General features: G+C 38.7%; 1 long non-coding RNA gene across 3 annotated transcripts in view; it reads right to left on the bottom strand.

Annotated features, from left to right (window-relative positions):
• LOC307187350 overlaps nucleotides 1-15,285 on the bottom strand; it is a 73,644-nt gene that overhangs the window by 55,233 nt on the left and 3,126 nt on the right. The window contains exons 2-4 of one of the 3 annotated variants that reach the window (XR_013828590.1): nucleotides 9,425-9,635; nucleotides 7,685-7,745; nucleotides 6,615-7,013 (exon numbers count right to left, since the gene is read on the bottom strand). This is a non-coding gene — a long non-coding RNA (uncharacterized lncRNA). Of the gene's footprint in view, nucleotides 1-6,614; nucleotides 7,014-7,624; nucleotides 7,746-9,424; nucleotides 9,636-15,285 lie in introns of those variants that run through there. The other 2 variants (XR_013828591.1, XR_013828589.1) reach the window with 2 other exon arrangements.

The raw sequence follows: 15,285 nt of genomic DNA, 5'->3' as shown, positions 1-15,285 counted from the left end.
GACATGGGGAAAGATTCACTTCAAGTGGCTTTAAACCATAGTATTTTGACTGTACATTCTAATGATAAGAAAGAAAACCACAAAGAAATTTTTAAATGCATTCAGTAGGTTTGTTATTACTAGAAATATTGTTATTGTTATTTTGAAACTATTAAATATATTGAAATAAAGCAAATAATGAATTCTATTAATGTTCTCATGAGCCAAGATATTTTCAGAGGAAAAGATATATAAATATAAAACCAAGGAATTTAAGTAAAAATACTGGAATTTTTTATTTGAATTGGTGAAAATATCAGCGTGAACTTAGGAATGATGTTTATTTTTCTAAAAAATAGATATTTTCTCACTTGTTCCACTAAAAAATCCTAGAAGCATTGAACACCAGGCAACCATGAACATTCCTGGTGCCCAGACTGTGGTTTACAAATATGTATTTCCCATTAAAAGGAACTAAGACTCCTTGGAGAATTGCTGATTCCAGGTCTGGAGGAGGAAATATACAAGATGAATTCTGAGCATTACTGTTGTGCCTGAAAGCAAAGAAACTGTCAAAGAAAACTGGGTGGTGTCAAAAGAACACAGGAGCAAACTTGAAGGAGCTCCCATTGGTCAGCATCAGGAGAACCCAGGTACCAAAAAGCCAAAATAATAATAATAATAATTGCTAAGAACTGGACATGTTAAATAAAATATTTAAAAGTCAATGAATTTATGATGATATTAAAAAATAAAAGCCCAATTGTCACTCTTGGAGTTTGCTGGAATACTGACTCATTACTCGGAAAATTGAGAAGCAAAGAAAGACTTAAGCATGTATCCTGCCTTTCCTGTAAGGACTAAATTTTAAGGCATCCAAATAGTGGATGAAGAAGCTTTTCTTAATAGAAGAAGAAAATATAAGCTTTAAAAAGAATCTCATTTTGAAATTCTTAGGGAAGTAATAGATTTAGGCAATGATGATTAACTGTAATAACCTTTACATGAAAAGCTGGTATGTGTGGGGATGGGGTTACACTAGATGGATGAAACTGACAGCATGCAAACCCAGTGATCAGTCTGAGCATTACTCAGAGCGTGACATCCAGACACTATGGTTTTCTATAGTCGGAAGTATATAGCACCAAGAAAAAAAGTTTTGAATCATTAACTGTGAACTTACAGGAAATATGGGAGATTAAGAAGCATGTTGAGGAGTTCATGAAGATAGAATCAGCCAAATCCAGAATGTGAGAAGTCCTAAGAAAAAATGACCAGTTTTCTTTTTTTTTTTGAATTTATTTTTTTATACAGCAGGTTCTTATTAGTCATCAATTTTATACACATCAGTGTACACATGTCAGTCCCAGTCACCCAATTCATCACACCACAACTCCCACCCCCCACTGCGTTCCCCACTTTGTGTCCATACGTTTGTTCTCTATATCTATTTCTGCCCTGCAAACTGGTTCATCTGTACCATTTTTCTAGGTTCCACATATACGTGTTAATATATGATATTTGTTTTTCTCTTTCTGACTTACTTCACTCTGTATGACAGTCTCTAGATTCATCCACATCTCTGCAAATGACCCAATTTCGTTCCTTTTCATGGCTGAGTAATATTCCATGGCATATATGTACCACATCTTCTTTATGCATTCATCCGTCCATGGACATTTAGGTTGCTTCCATGACCTGGCTATTGTAAATAGCGCAGCAATGAACATTGGGGTGCATGTGTCTTTAGAATTATGGTTTTCTCTGGGTATATGCCCAGTAGTGGGATTGCTGGGTCAGATGGTAATTCTATTTTTAGTTTTTTAAGGAACCTCCATACTGTTCTCCATAATGGCTGTATCAATTTACATTCCCACCAACAGTGCAAGAGGGTTCCCTTTTCTCCACACCCTCTCCAGCATTTGTTGTTTATAGATTTTCTGATGATGCCCATTCTAACTGGTGTGAGGTGATACCTCATTGTAGTTTTGATTTGCATTTCTTTAATAATTACTGATGTTGAGCAACTTTTCATGTGCCTCTTGTCCATCTGTATGTTCTCTTTGGAAAAATGTCTATTTAGGTCTTCTGCCCATTTTTGGATTGGGTTGTTTGTTTTCTTAATATTGAGCTGCATGAGCTGTTTACATGTTTTGGAGATTAATCCTTTGTAACTTGCTTCATTTGCAAATATTTTCTCCCATACTGAGGGTTTTCTTTTCGTCTTGTTTGTAGTCTCCTTTGCTTTGCAAAAGCTTTTAAGTTTCATTAGGTCTCATTTGTTTATTTTTGTTTTTATTTCCATTACTGTAGGAGGTGGATCAAAAAAGATCTTGCTGTGATTTATGTCAAAGAGTGTTATTCCTATTATTTCCTCTAAGAGTTTTATAGTGCCTGGTCTTACATTTAGGTCTCTAATCCATTTTGAGTTTATTTTTGCATATCGTGTTAGGGAGTTTTCTAATTTCATTCTTTTATATGTTGCTGCCCAGCTTCACTTACTGAAGAGACTGTCTTTTCTCCATTTTATATCCTTGCCTCCTTTGTCATAGATTAGGTTACCAGAGGTGCATGAGTTTATCTCTGGGATTTCTATCCTGTTCCATTGATCTGTATTTCTGCTTTTGTGCCAGTACCATATAGTCTTCATTACTGTAGCTTTGTAGTATAGCTTCTGTACTGTAGTACTGTAGCTTCTGAAGTCAGGAAGTCTGATTCCTCCAGCTCAATTTTTTTCCCTCAAGACTGCTTTGGCTATGCGGGGTCTTTTGTGTCTCCATACAAATTTTAAGATTCTTTGTTCTAGTTCTATAAAAAATGCCATTGGTAATTTCATGGGGATTGCATTGAATCTGTACATTGCTTTGTGTAGTATAGTCATTTTCACAATATTGATTCTTCCAATCCAAGAATATGGAATATCTCTCCATCTGTTGGTATCATCTTTAATTTCTTTTAACAGTATTTTATAGTTTTCTGCATGCAGTTCTTTTGTCTCCCTAAGTAGGTTTATCTCTAGGTATTTTATTCTTTTTGTTGCAATGGTAAATGGGAATGTTTCCTTAATTTATCTTTCAGAGTTTTCATCATTAGTGTATAGGAATGCAAGAGATGTCTGTGCATTAATTTTGCATCCTGCAACTTTATCAAATTCATTGATTAGCTCTAGTAGTTCTCTGGTGGCATCTTTACGATTTTCTATGTATAGTATCATTTCATGTGCAGTGACAGTTTTACTTCTTCTTTTCCAATTTGTATTCCTTTTATGTCTTTTTCTTCTCTGATTGCCATGGCTAGGACTTCCAAAACTATGTTGAATAACAGCGGTGAGAGTGGACATCCTTGTCTTGTGCCTGATCGTAGAGGAAAGCTTTCAGTTTTTCACCATTGAGAATGATGTTTGGTGTGGGTTTGTCATATATGGTCTTTATTATGTTGAGATAGGTTCCCTCTATGCCCACTTTCTGGAGAGTTTTTATCAAAAATAGGTGTTGAATTTTGTCAAAAGCTTTTTCTGCATCTACTGAGATGACCATATGGTTTTTCTTGTTCAATTTGTTAATTTGGTGTACCACATTGATTGATTTCGGTATATTGAAAAATCCTTGCATCCCTGGGATGAATCCCAGTTGATCATGGTGTATGCTCCTTTAGTGTGTTGTTGGATTCTGTTTGCTAGTATTTTGTTGAGGATTTTTGCATCTATATTGATCAGTGATATTGGGCTGTAATTTTCTATTTTTGTAGTATCTTTGTCTGGTTTTGGTATCAGGGTGATGGTGGCCTCACAGAATGAGTTTGGGAGTTTTCCTTCCTCTGCAATTTGTTTTTCTAAATCTTCCTGGTTCAGTCTTGAGAGGTTATACCTTTCTAAGAACTTGTCCATTTCTTCCAGGTTGTCGGTTTTACTGGCATAGAGTTGCTTGTAGTAATCTCTTATAATCCTTCGTATTTCTGCAGTGCCAGTTGTGATTTTTCCTTTTTCGTTTCTTATTTTATTGATTTGAGTCCTCTCCCTCTTTTTCTTGATGAGTCTGGCTAATGGTTTATCAATTTTGTTTATCTTCTCAAAGAACCAGCTTTTAGTTTTATTGATCTTTTCTACTGTTTTCTTTGTTTCTATTTCATTTATGTCTGTTCTGATCTTTATGATTTCTTTCCTTCTGCTAACTTTGGGTTTTGTTTGTTCCTCTTTATCTAGTTCCTTTAGGTGTAAGGTTAGATTGCTTATTTGAGATTTTTCTTGTTTCTTGAGGTAGGCTCGTGTAGCTATAAACTTCCCTCTTGGAACTGCTTTTGCTGCATCCCATAGGTTTTGAATCATCGTGTTTTCATTGTCATTTTTCACTAGGTATTTTTTGATTTACTCTTTGATTTCTTCAGTGATCTCTTGGTTATTTATTAACGTACTGTTTAGCTTCCATGTGTTTGTGCTTTTTATGTTTTTTTCCTCTGTAATTGATTTCTAATCTCATAGTGTTGTAGTCAGAAAAGATGCTTGATACGATTTCAGTTTTCTTAAATTTACTGAGGCCTGATTTGTGACCCAAGATGTGATCTATCCTGGAGAATGTTCCGTGCACACTTGAGAAGAAAGTGTAATCTTCTGTTTTTGGATGGAATGTCCTATAAATATCAGTTAAAAGTATCTGGTCTATTGTGTCATTTAAAGCTTGTGTTTCCTTATCAATTTTCTGTTTGGATGATCTGTCCATTGGTGTAAGTGAGGTGTTAATGTCCCCCACTATTATTGTGTTACTGTCGATTTCCTCTTTAGAGATGTTAGCAGTTGCCTTATGTATTGAGGTGTTCCTATGTTGGGTGCATATATATTTATAATTGTGATATCTTCTTGGACTGATCCCTTGATCATTATGTAGTGTCCTTCCTTGACTCTTGTGACATTCTTTATTTTAAAGTCTATTTTATCTGATATGAGTATTGCTCCTCCAGCTTTCTTTTGATTTCCATTTGCATGGAATATCTTTTTCCATCCCCTCACTTTCAGTCTGAATGTGTCCCTAGGTCTGAAGTGGGTCTCTTGTAGACAGCATATATATGAGTCTTGTTTTTGTATCCATCAGCAAGCCTGTGTCTTTTGGTTGGAACATTTAATCCATTCACGTTTAAGGTAATTATCAATATGTTTATTCTTATTACCATTTTCTTAATTGTTTTGGGTTTGTTTTTGTAGGTCCTTTTCTTCTCTTGTGTTTCCCACTTAGAGAAGTTCCTTTAGCATTTGATGTAGAACTGGTTTGGTGGTGCTGAATTCTCTTAGCTTTTGCTTGTCTCTAAAGCTTTTGATTTCTCCAATGAATCTGAATGAGATCCCTGCCGGGTAGAGTAATCTTGGTTGTAGGTTCTTCCCTTTCATCACTTTAAGTATATCATGCCACTCCCTTCTGGTTTGTAGAGTTTCTGCTGAGAAATCAGCTGTTAACCTTATGGGATTTCCCTTGTATGTTATTTGTTGTTTTTCCCTTGCTGCTTTCAGTAATTTCTCTTTGTCTTCAAATTTTGCCAATTTGATCACTATGTGTCTTGGCGTGTTTCTCCTTGGGTTTATCCTGTATGGGACTCTCTACACTTCCTGGACTTGGGTGGCTATTTCCTTTCCCATGTCAGGGAAGTTTTCGACTGTAATCTCTTCAAATATTTTCTGGGCTTCTTTCTCTCCCTCTTCTCCTTCTGGGACCGCTATAATGTGAATGTTGTTGCATTTAATGTTGTCCCAGAGGTCTCTTAGGCTGTCTTCATTTCTTTTCATTCTTTTTTCTTTATTCTGTTCTGCAGCAGTGAATTCCACCATTCTGTCTTCCAGGTCACTTATCCATTCCTTTGCCTCAGTTATTCTGCTATTGATTTTTTCTAGTTTATTTTTCATTTCAGTTATTGTGTTGTTCATCTCTGTTTGTTCTTTAATTCTTCTAGATTTTTCATTTCTTGCATCTTCTTGATCTTTGCCTCCATTCTTTTTCCGAGGTCCAGGATCATCTTCACCATCGTTATTCTAAATTCTTTTCCTGGAAGGTTGCCTATCTCCACTTCATTTAGCTGTTTTGGGGGGGTTTTATCTTGTTTCTTCATCTGGTACGTAGACCTCTACCTTTTAATCTGTCTATATTTCTGTGAATGTGGTTTTTTCCCACAGGCTGCAGGTTTGTAGTTCTTCTTGCTTCTGCTGTCTTCCCTCTGGTGGATGAGGCTATCTAAGTGGCTTGTGCAAGTTTCGTGATGGGAGGGACTGGTGGTGGGTAGAGCTGGCTGTTGCTTTGGTGGGCCAAGCTCAGTAAAACTTTAATCCACTTGTCTGCTGATGGGTGGGGCTGGGTTCCCTCCCTGTTGGTTGTTTGGCCTGAGGTGACCCAACACTGGTGCCTACCCAGGCTCTTTTTGGGGCTAATGGCAGACTCTGGGAGGGCTCACGCCAAGGAGTACTTCCCAGAAGTTCTGCTGCCAGTGTCCTTGTCCTCATGGTGACACACAGCCACCCCCTGCCTCTGCAGGAGATCCTCCAACACTAGCAGGTAAGTCTGGTTCAGTCTCCTATGGGGTCACTGCTCCTCCCCCTGAGTCCCAATGAGCTCACTACTTTGTGTGTGCCCTCCAAGAGTAGAGTCTCTGTTCCCCCAGTCCTGTTGAAGTCCTGCAATGAAATCCCACTAGATTTCAAAGTCTGATTCTCTAGGAATTCCTCCTCCTGTTGCCGGACCCCCAGATTGGGAAGCCTGACGTGGGGCTCAGAACCTTCACTCCAGTGGGTGGACTTCTGTGGTATAAGTGTTCTCCAGTTTGTGAGTCACCCACCCAGCAGTTATGGGATTTGATTTTATCATGATTGCGCCTCTCCTGCCATCTCATTGTGGCCTCTCCTTTGTCTTTGGATGTGGGGTATGTTTTCTGGTGAGTTCCAGTGTCTTACTGTTGATGATTGTTCAGCAGTTGGTTGTGATTCTGGTGTTCTTGTAAGAGGGAGTCAGAGCACATCCCTCTACTCCGCCTTCTTGAACCAATCTCTCTTGACCTATTTTCTTCAACATAGAAAGTGGCGGGGTGGTGGGTGGAGGGGGAAGGGAGTGTGTTATAGATTAAAAGAAAGTTGGGACATACAAATGAAAAGCAATATTTGGTTCTTGTTTGTTTTCTGATTCAAACAAACCAATTATAAAAATGCATATTTTAGGCATCAGAGAAAACTGGACATTATTTATAAATCTGGTTAGATATGATAATAGTGCTATAGTTATGCTAACAAACAAGGATTGCCTATAAGAGATACACACTGAAACATCTGTAGGTAAAATGAGGTGCTACCTGGGATTTAAAATTCTCTGAAGAAATAAAAATTTTGTAGGTACAGGGAAAGATGAAACAAGAATAACAGAATGTGAATAGTTGTACGTTTGGCAAGGAGGCAAATGAATTCATTGAATCTCATCTATGCAGTGTATGGAATGGTCTGAAATAAATCAGTGCCTTTAGACCATTAAAATGAAGGTAGCTTTCTACAATGTTTTTGTTAATAGGAGAAATAAATATAAGCTCTTACAGGAATTGTGCTGTGTTGTGTATGTGTGACTGTAGGAATGTTAAACTGCCTTTGACTGCACATCTACAATCACCATCAGCAAAGGTGTATAATGTCCTTTTCTATTCTACTGTCACATATTCATTCATTGGACAGATCAATTTGAGTACCTACTGTGTCACTGTCCTTGGCTCTGCAGATGAAGAAGTGGACTTGAGAGACCAGGTCCTTGTCTCTGTGGACATTAAACCAATAAATAAATTCAATTATTTCAAATAAAGGATAACCAGAAGGGGAAGTGGGGAGGGGTTGAGCAGTATTAGGATGGTGAGGAAAGGCCACTCTTGGGAAACTAAATTTGAGAGGAGTACAGAATGACGTGGAAGCGGCAAAGTGAATAGATGGGGGAGAGGGTTCCAGCACAGGGCACAGCAAGTACAGAGGCTCTGGAAAGAAACCTAGCTTAAGATAGCCAAGAGCAAAAAAAAAAAAAAAAAGAAACCAAGAAAGAAAGAAAGAAAACCAGCATGCCAGAAGCAAACTGAACTGCGAGATTAGGAGTTTAGTGGTACCACATGAGGTTGAGGAGAAAATAATGTCCCTGTGGGTAGGATAACCAAGGGTCTTGGTTTGCTGGTATGGTCTCAGTTTGTGACTGCTGTCCCGTTCTGATGACTAATGAGACTGCGGCTCCTTTCAACTCACAAGTGTCCCAGAGTGGAGTCGAAGTGATATGGCCATTCTATGTAAACCCTGGATTCTATTTCAAGTGCAAGGGGAAACCACAGGGTGATTTTAAAGCAGAGAAAGTCAAGATTAACCTTTGGAAAGAGGACTGTAAGTGTTTATGCAAATAATCAAATGGTTTTCCCCTGTTTATAATACTAATACCGATAACAGATATCCTTAATTTCCTGGGCCAGCAGAGGTGATTTCCCTGGTCTTCACCTCAACTTTTTTCACATGACCACATAACTACACAAGTCACCAAATAAACATGGACTAGATGCAAATACACATCTATCTACCATATTCTGCCTCAAAGACAATGGAAAAAATGCAGAGATATGTAAAATTTTGTAAACTTCTTTTTACTAAATGTTTCTCCTTATCCCCTTATATCTGTAGAATTAAATGAATTGCCCATTCATCTTCAGGAAACATATCAAGTGTACTTTTCAGACAGTGTGATAGCACAGTGCTAGAAGCATTCAATTAGGAGGAAGGTGTTCCAAATTTTAGCTATTTGACTGGAATCGTTTGTCCAAATCTGTTAGGTCTCAGTTTTATCAACTACAAAATGGGAGTGGGGTGGTTCTTTTCAGTTCTGCTACTTTCAAGATAAGACTATCCATAAGGACTTGAATATCAGAGCCAGAATAATGAGGGGGGAGAAAGCAGTGGAAGTAAGGGATGGGAGGGAAGGAGAACGAGGATGGGGAGGGAAGGAGAGAGGCAGAGGAGGAGAAGGTAGGAGAGGAGAGACGGGAAGCAGGGGAAGAGGTGAGGGAAGGGGAAAAGACGGGGAGAGGGAGGGGAATGGGGGGAAGAAGAGAAGGAGGAGAAGTGGTGGAGGGGAGGAGAGGAAAAGGGAGCTCAGAGAAGGGGAGGGAATGAAAGAGGGGAGAGGAGAGGAGGGCAGAGGAGAATAAGGGAGAATATGGGAGAGGAGAGAGGAAAAGAAGAGCTGGGAAAGGGCTAACATTGTGACTCAGGGTTTATAGTTGTAAGCAACAGGTATTAATTTGGTTTATTGAGGCAGAAATAGAATTTATCCTCAAGTGGGCTTGAAGGCTTTTGCTAGAGACTCTACTATCCACTGCCCAACATCAAGCCAAGCAGAGCTGGTCTCATGTCAACACTGATGACACCATTTCTAGGCACAGACAAGGAGGCAGTACCACTGATACTCACCATGCAGGACTCTGACTGTAGGGCTTGCCACCCTAGCCCGATGAATATGTCTTTGCATCCCCCAAGTCAGCAGCTGATTGGCGCATGCCTATGCCCTGGCTTCAACGAACACCGAAGATGTCATCTTTCAAGTTCTTTTGTGAAAGGAGGTCTCTGCCTCCCACCCACACTCATCAGGAGGATTCTCTACACATGATAAAGAGATTCCATGCTGGACATAGGAAAAAAAGTGACAGGTTAATTATAAGAATAGATTATACATAGAGTGATACACTAGCTTTGTGGCAAAAATGTGCTGCTATAAAAATAGTAAGAAAGATAATAATCTAGAGTTAGGTGGATAAAGCCACATGCTTCCTAGTTCTGATATTTTCAGGGGATCCTTTAGCCTGGTGTCAGGGAGGAAGGACAGAGGCCTCTCCTCTGGCAGGTCCCTTCCTCTTCTCTATAGTGAGACCAAGGAGGCCAAAGAGGAGCTCTTTAGCCAAAGACAGACTTAAAAATAGCAAGGCTGGAGTCTCAAATCTGGGGTAGGGGGGAGCACCATGGTTCTCTGATGCAGCTGAACTTCAAGCTTCTTGCCCTCAGAGAGAAACAGGAAGCACACTTCCTTATCAGTCAAAGCAGAATGAATCCTTTTAGCCTGGCCCCATTCTGGAGGGAGAGGACAGTGAACTTCGCTCTGCCCAAATATGCCTGTGGAGGTCATTTGAGCTCTCATTGAATCGTTTACAGCAACACAGCTGGGAGACCCAGATCTCACTTCCTTGATAGTCAACAGTCTGCAGTTCATTTTTGCCAAGCCAAAAGATGACTTACAGAGGGAAGAATAACCATAGCAGCAACGACATTTAAAAAGGAACACGACCAGAGTGACTCTCTGACATTTGGACTTGGCAATTTTCTCATTGTAGCCCTGCAGCTGAGAATAATTTCTCTCTACCTAAAAGTCAATTTCTTTTGAGGTAATTTATAATCATGGAAACCACACAGTTCCCTGAGGTCAGGGAGCCACAGTGAGACCACATCCTTTGTTTTCACTTCTCCACTCCAAGTATCTTAAGCTGCTTGTTGTGCCTGGTTCCAATATGTACAAATCATTCCCAGCGGTCAGGTTGTGTAACAATGTTTCAACTGGCACGATGCCTGCTCCATCAGTACAAATGGCTTAAATATTTTCTGACTAACCAAATGATTGACCTACGTGCTTGCCATGAAACCACGTCTATGTGGCAGAGGAAGATTTGCAGACGGGTTGTGTTGGAGACTAACCTAAAGGTTGAGTTCTGAAGGAGCTGGTTTTCTCCCTTTGACACTCGGGAGCAGCTTCACTCAAGAGAGATACCAGCATCTGCGTATCAACCGGTAAGTGCTGTATTGTTGCACCTGCCCTCACTTCCTCTCTAACGACAGATTGGGCAGCAAGCGCCCCTGGATTAGCCTTTTTCAACCTCCAGCCCAGATGTTCTCAGTCAGACACGCATGTGGGCCCCTCCTTCCACACAGAGTTAAGTGTGGTCTCCAGATAACCCTTAGGAAATCTCTGGACCTGCACATAAAACAATGGCTGTGAACCAGGCCTATCTGCCAGATTCATATGTAAAGAGTATCTTTAAGATTTATCAAAAGTCTGGTATTTACAGAATTGATGTCAAATGCCAGCAGTTTTAAAAAAGGTGTAACATGATGTGGTTTATTTCTATGTTATCTTTGGTTTGTTTTCCCCAAGATCAGCTTATACAATTAAGAATTCCCTTTGGAACTTGGAGATTAATCCTTAAAAGAAATTGGAAATAGGTCATTGATAGAGAAAGAGTTCACATTTGAATTGTCCGGACTGACATTGTGGATTAAAAGCTTGAAACTTTGGGATAGTTTCATAGGTGAGGCATTGAGCCAAATTTAAGGACAGTGAAAACTTTGAATTTTTTCTTTCTTTTCTGTTTTTTGTTAGTTGTGTTTCTTGATTTGGAGTTTCAAAAAATTGCTACTCATTTGGAAATACCTACCATGTCAACTCCAGGGAAGTCTTTTTTTTTACATCTTTATTGGAGTATAACTGCTTTACAATGGTGTGTTAGTTTCTGCTTTATAACAAAGTGAATCAGTTACACATATACATATGTTCCCATATCTCTTCCCTCTTGCGACTCCCTCCCTCCCACCCTCCCTACCCCACCCCTCCAGGCAGTCACAAAGAACCGAGCTGATCTCCCTGTGCTATGCGGCTGCTTCCCACTAGCTATCTGCCTTACATTTGGTAGTGTATATATGTCCATGCCACTCTCTCGCCCTGTCACAGCTTACACTCCCCCCCCCCCGTATCCTCAAGTCCATTCTCTAGTAGGTCTGTGTCTTTATTCCTGTCTTACACCTAGGTTCTTCATGACATTTTTTTTCTTAAATTCCATATATATGTGTTAGCATACGGTATTTGTCTTTCTCTTTCTGACTTACCCCACTCTGTATGATAGACTCTAGGTCCATCCACCTCATTACAAATAGCTCAACTTCGTTTTTTTTTATCGCTGAGTAATATTCCATTGTATATATGTGCCACATCTTCTTTAACCATTCATCCGATGATGGAAACTTAGGTTGTTTCCATCACCGGGCTATTGTAAATAGAGCTGCAATGAACATTTTGGTACATGACTCTTTTTGAATTATGGTTTTCTCAGGGTTTATGCCCAGTGGTGGGATTGCTGGGTCATATGGTAGTTCTATTTGTAGTTTTTTAAGGAACCTCCATACTGTTCTCCACAGTGGCTGTATCAATTTACATTCCCAAAAACAGTGCAAGACGGTTCCCTTTTCTCCACACTCTCTGCAGCATTTATTGTTTCTAGATTTTTTGATGATGGCCATTCTGACTGGTGTGAGATGATATCTCATTGTAGTTTTGATTTGCATTTCTCTAATGATTAATGATGTTGAGCATTCTTTCATGTGTTTGTTGGCAGTCTGTATATCTTCTTTGGACAAATGTCTATTTAGGTCTTCTGCCCACTTTTGGATTGGGTTGTTTGTTTTTTTGTTATTGAGCTGCATGAGCTGCTTGTAAATTTTGGAGATTAATCCTTTGTCAGTTGCTTCATTTGCAAGTATTTTCTCCCATTCTGAGGGTTGTCTTTTGGTCTTGTTTATGGTTTCCTTGGCTGTGCAAAAGCTTTGAAGTTTCATTAGGTCCCATTTGTTTATTTTTGTTTTTATTTCCATTTCTCTAGGAGGTGGGTCAAAAAATATCTTGCTGTGCTTTATGTCATAGAGTGTTCTGCCTATGTTTTCCTCTAAGAGTGTGATACTTTCTGGCCTAACATTTAGGTCTTTAATCCATTTTGAGCTTATTTTTGTGTATGGTGTTAGGGAGTGATCTAATCTCATACTTTTACATGTACCTGTCCAGTTTTCCCAGCACCACTTATTGAAGACGTTGTCCTTTCTCCACTGTACATTCCTGCCTCCTTTGTCAAAGATAAGGTGACCATGTGTGCATGGGTTTATCTCTGGGCTTTCTATCCTGTTCCATTGATCTATCTTTCTGCTTTTGTGCCAGTACCATACTGTCTTGATTACTGTAGCTTTGTAGTATAGTCTGAAGTCAGGGAGCCTGATTCCTCCAGATCCGTTTTTCGTTCTCAAGATTGCTTTGGCTATTCGGGGTCTTTTGTGTTTCCATACAAATTGTGAATTTTTTTGTTCTACTTCTGTGAAAAATGCCAATGGTAGTTTGATAGGGATTGCATTGAATCTGTAGATTGCTTTGGGTAGTAGAGTCATTTTCACAATGTTGATTCTTCCAATCCAAGAACATGGTATATCTATCCATCTATTTGTATCATCTTTAATTTCTTTCATCAGTGTCTTATAATTTTCTACATACAGGTCTTTTGTCTCCTTAGGTAGGTTTATTCCTAGATATTTTATTCTTTTTGTTGCAGTGGTAAATGGGAGTGTTTTCTTGATTTCACTTTCAGATTTTTCATCATTAGTGATAGGAATGCAAGAGATTTCTGTGCATTAATTTTGAATCCTGTCACTTTACCAAATTCATTGATTAGCTCTAGTAATTTTCTGGTAGCATCTTTAGGATTCTCTATGTATAGTATCATGTCAACTGCAAACAGTGACAGCTTGACTTCTTCTTTTCTGATTTGGATTCCTTTTATTTCCTTTTCTTCTCTGATTGCTGTGGCTAAAACTTCCAAACCTATGTTGAATAAGAGTGGTGAGAGTGGGCAACCTTGTCTTATTCCTGATCTTAGTGGAAATGCTTTCAGTTTTTCACCATTGAGGAGGATGTTGGCTGTGGGTTTGTCATATATGGCCTTTATTATGTTGAGGAGTGTTCCCTCTATGCCTACTTTCTGCAGGGCTTTTATCATAAATGGGTGTTGAATTTTGTTGAAAGCTTTCTCTGCATCTATTGAGATGATCATATGGTTTTTCTCCTTCAATTTGTTAATATGGTGTATCATGTTGATTGATTTGCATATATTGAAGAATCCTTGCATTCCTGGAATAAACGCCACTTGATCATGGTGTATGATCCGTTTAATGTGCTGTTGGATTCTGTTTGCTAGTATTTTGATGAGGATTTTTTCATCTATGTTCATCAGTGATATTGGCCTGTAGTTTTCTTTCTTTGTGACATCCTTGTCTGGTTTTGGTATCAGGGTGATGGTGGCCTCGTAGAATGAGTTTGGGAGTGTTCCTCCTTCCACTATATTTTGGAAGAGTTTGAGAAGGATAGGTGTTAGCTCTTCTCTAAATGTTTGATAGAATTCTCCTGTGAAGCCATCTGATCCTGGGCTTTTGTTTGTTGGAAGATTTTTAATCACAGTTTCAATTTCAGTGCTTGTGACTGGTCTGTCCATATTTTCTATTTCTTCCTGATTCAGTCTTGGCAGGTTGTGCATTTCTAAGAATTTGTCCATTTCTTCCAGGTTGTCAATTTTATTGGCATAGAGTTGCTTGTAGTAATCTCTCATGATCTTTTGTATTTCTGCAGTGTCAGTTGTTACTTCTCCTTTTTCATTTCTAATTCTATTGATTTGAGTTTTCTCCCTTTTTTCCTTGATGAGTCTGGGTAATGGTTTATGAATTTTGTTTAACTTCTCAAAGAACCAGCTTTTAGTTTTATTGATCTTTGTTATCGTTTCCTTCATTTCTTTTTCATTTATTTCTGATCTTTTATGATTTCTTTCCTTCTGCTAACTTAGGGGTTTTTTTTTGTTCTTCTTTCTCTAATTGCTTCAGTTGCAAGGTTAGGTTGTTTATTCGAGATGTTTCCTGTTTCTTAAGGTAGGATTGTATTGCTGTAAACTTCTCTCTTAGAACTGCTTTTGCTGTATCCCATAGGTTTTGGGTCATCATGTCTCCATTGTCATTTGTTTCTTGGTATTTGTAAATTTCCTCTTTGTTTTCTTCAGTGATCACTTCGTTATTAAGTAGTGTATTGTTTAGCCTCCATGTATTTATATTTTTTACAGATCTTTTCCTGTAATTGATATCTAGTCTCATAGCGTTGTGGTTGGAAAAGATACTTGATACAATTTCAATTTTCTTAAATTTACCAAGGCTTGACTTGTGACCCAAGATATGATCTATCCTGGAGAATGTTCCATGAGCACTTGAGAAAAATGTGTATTCTGTTGTTTTTGGATGGAATGTCCTATCAATATCAATTTAGTCCATCTTGTTTAATGTCTCATTTAAAGCTTGTGTGTCCTTATTTATTTTCATTTTGGATGATCTGTCCATTGGTGAAAGTGGGGTGTTAAAGTCCCCTACTATGAATGTGTTACTGTGGATTTCCCCTTTTATGGCTGTTAGTATTTGCCTTATGTATTGAGGTGCTC

Source organism: Stenella coeruleoalba, assembly GCF_951394435.1.
Source record: "Stenella coeruleoalba genome assembly, chromosome: 5".
Taxonomy (NCBI): Eukaryota; Metazoa; Chordata; class Mammalia; order Artiodactyla; family Delphinidae; genus Stenella; species Stenella coeruleoalba.
This window is presented reverse-complemented; position numbering and strand designations above follow the sequence as displayed.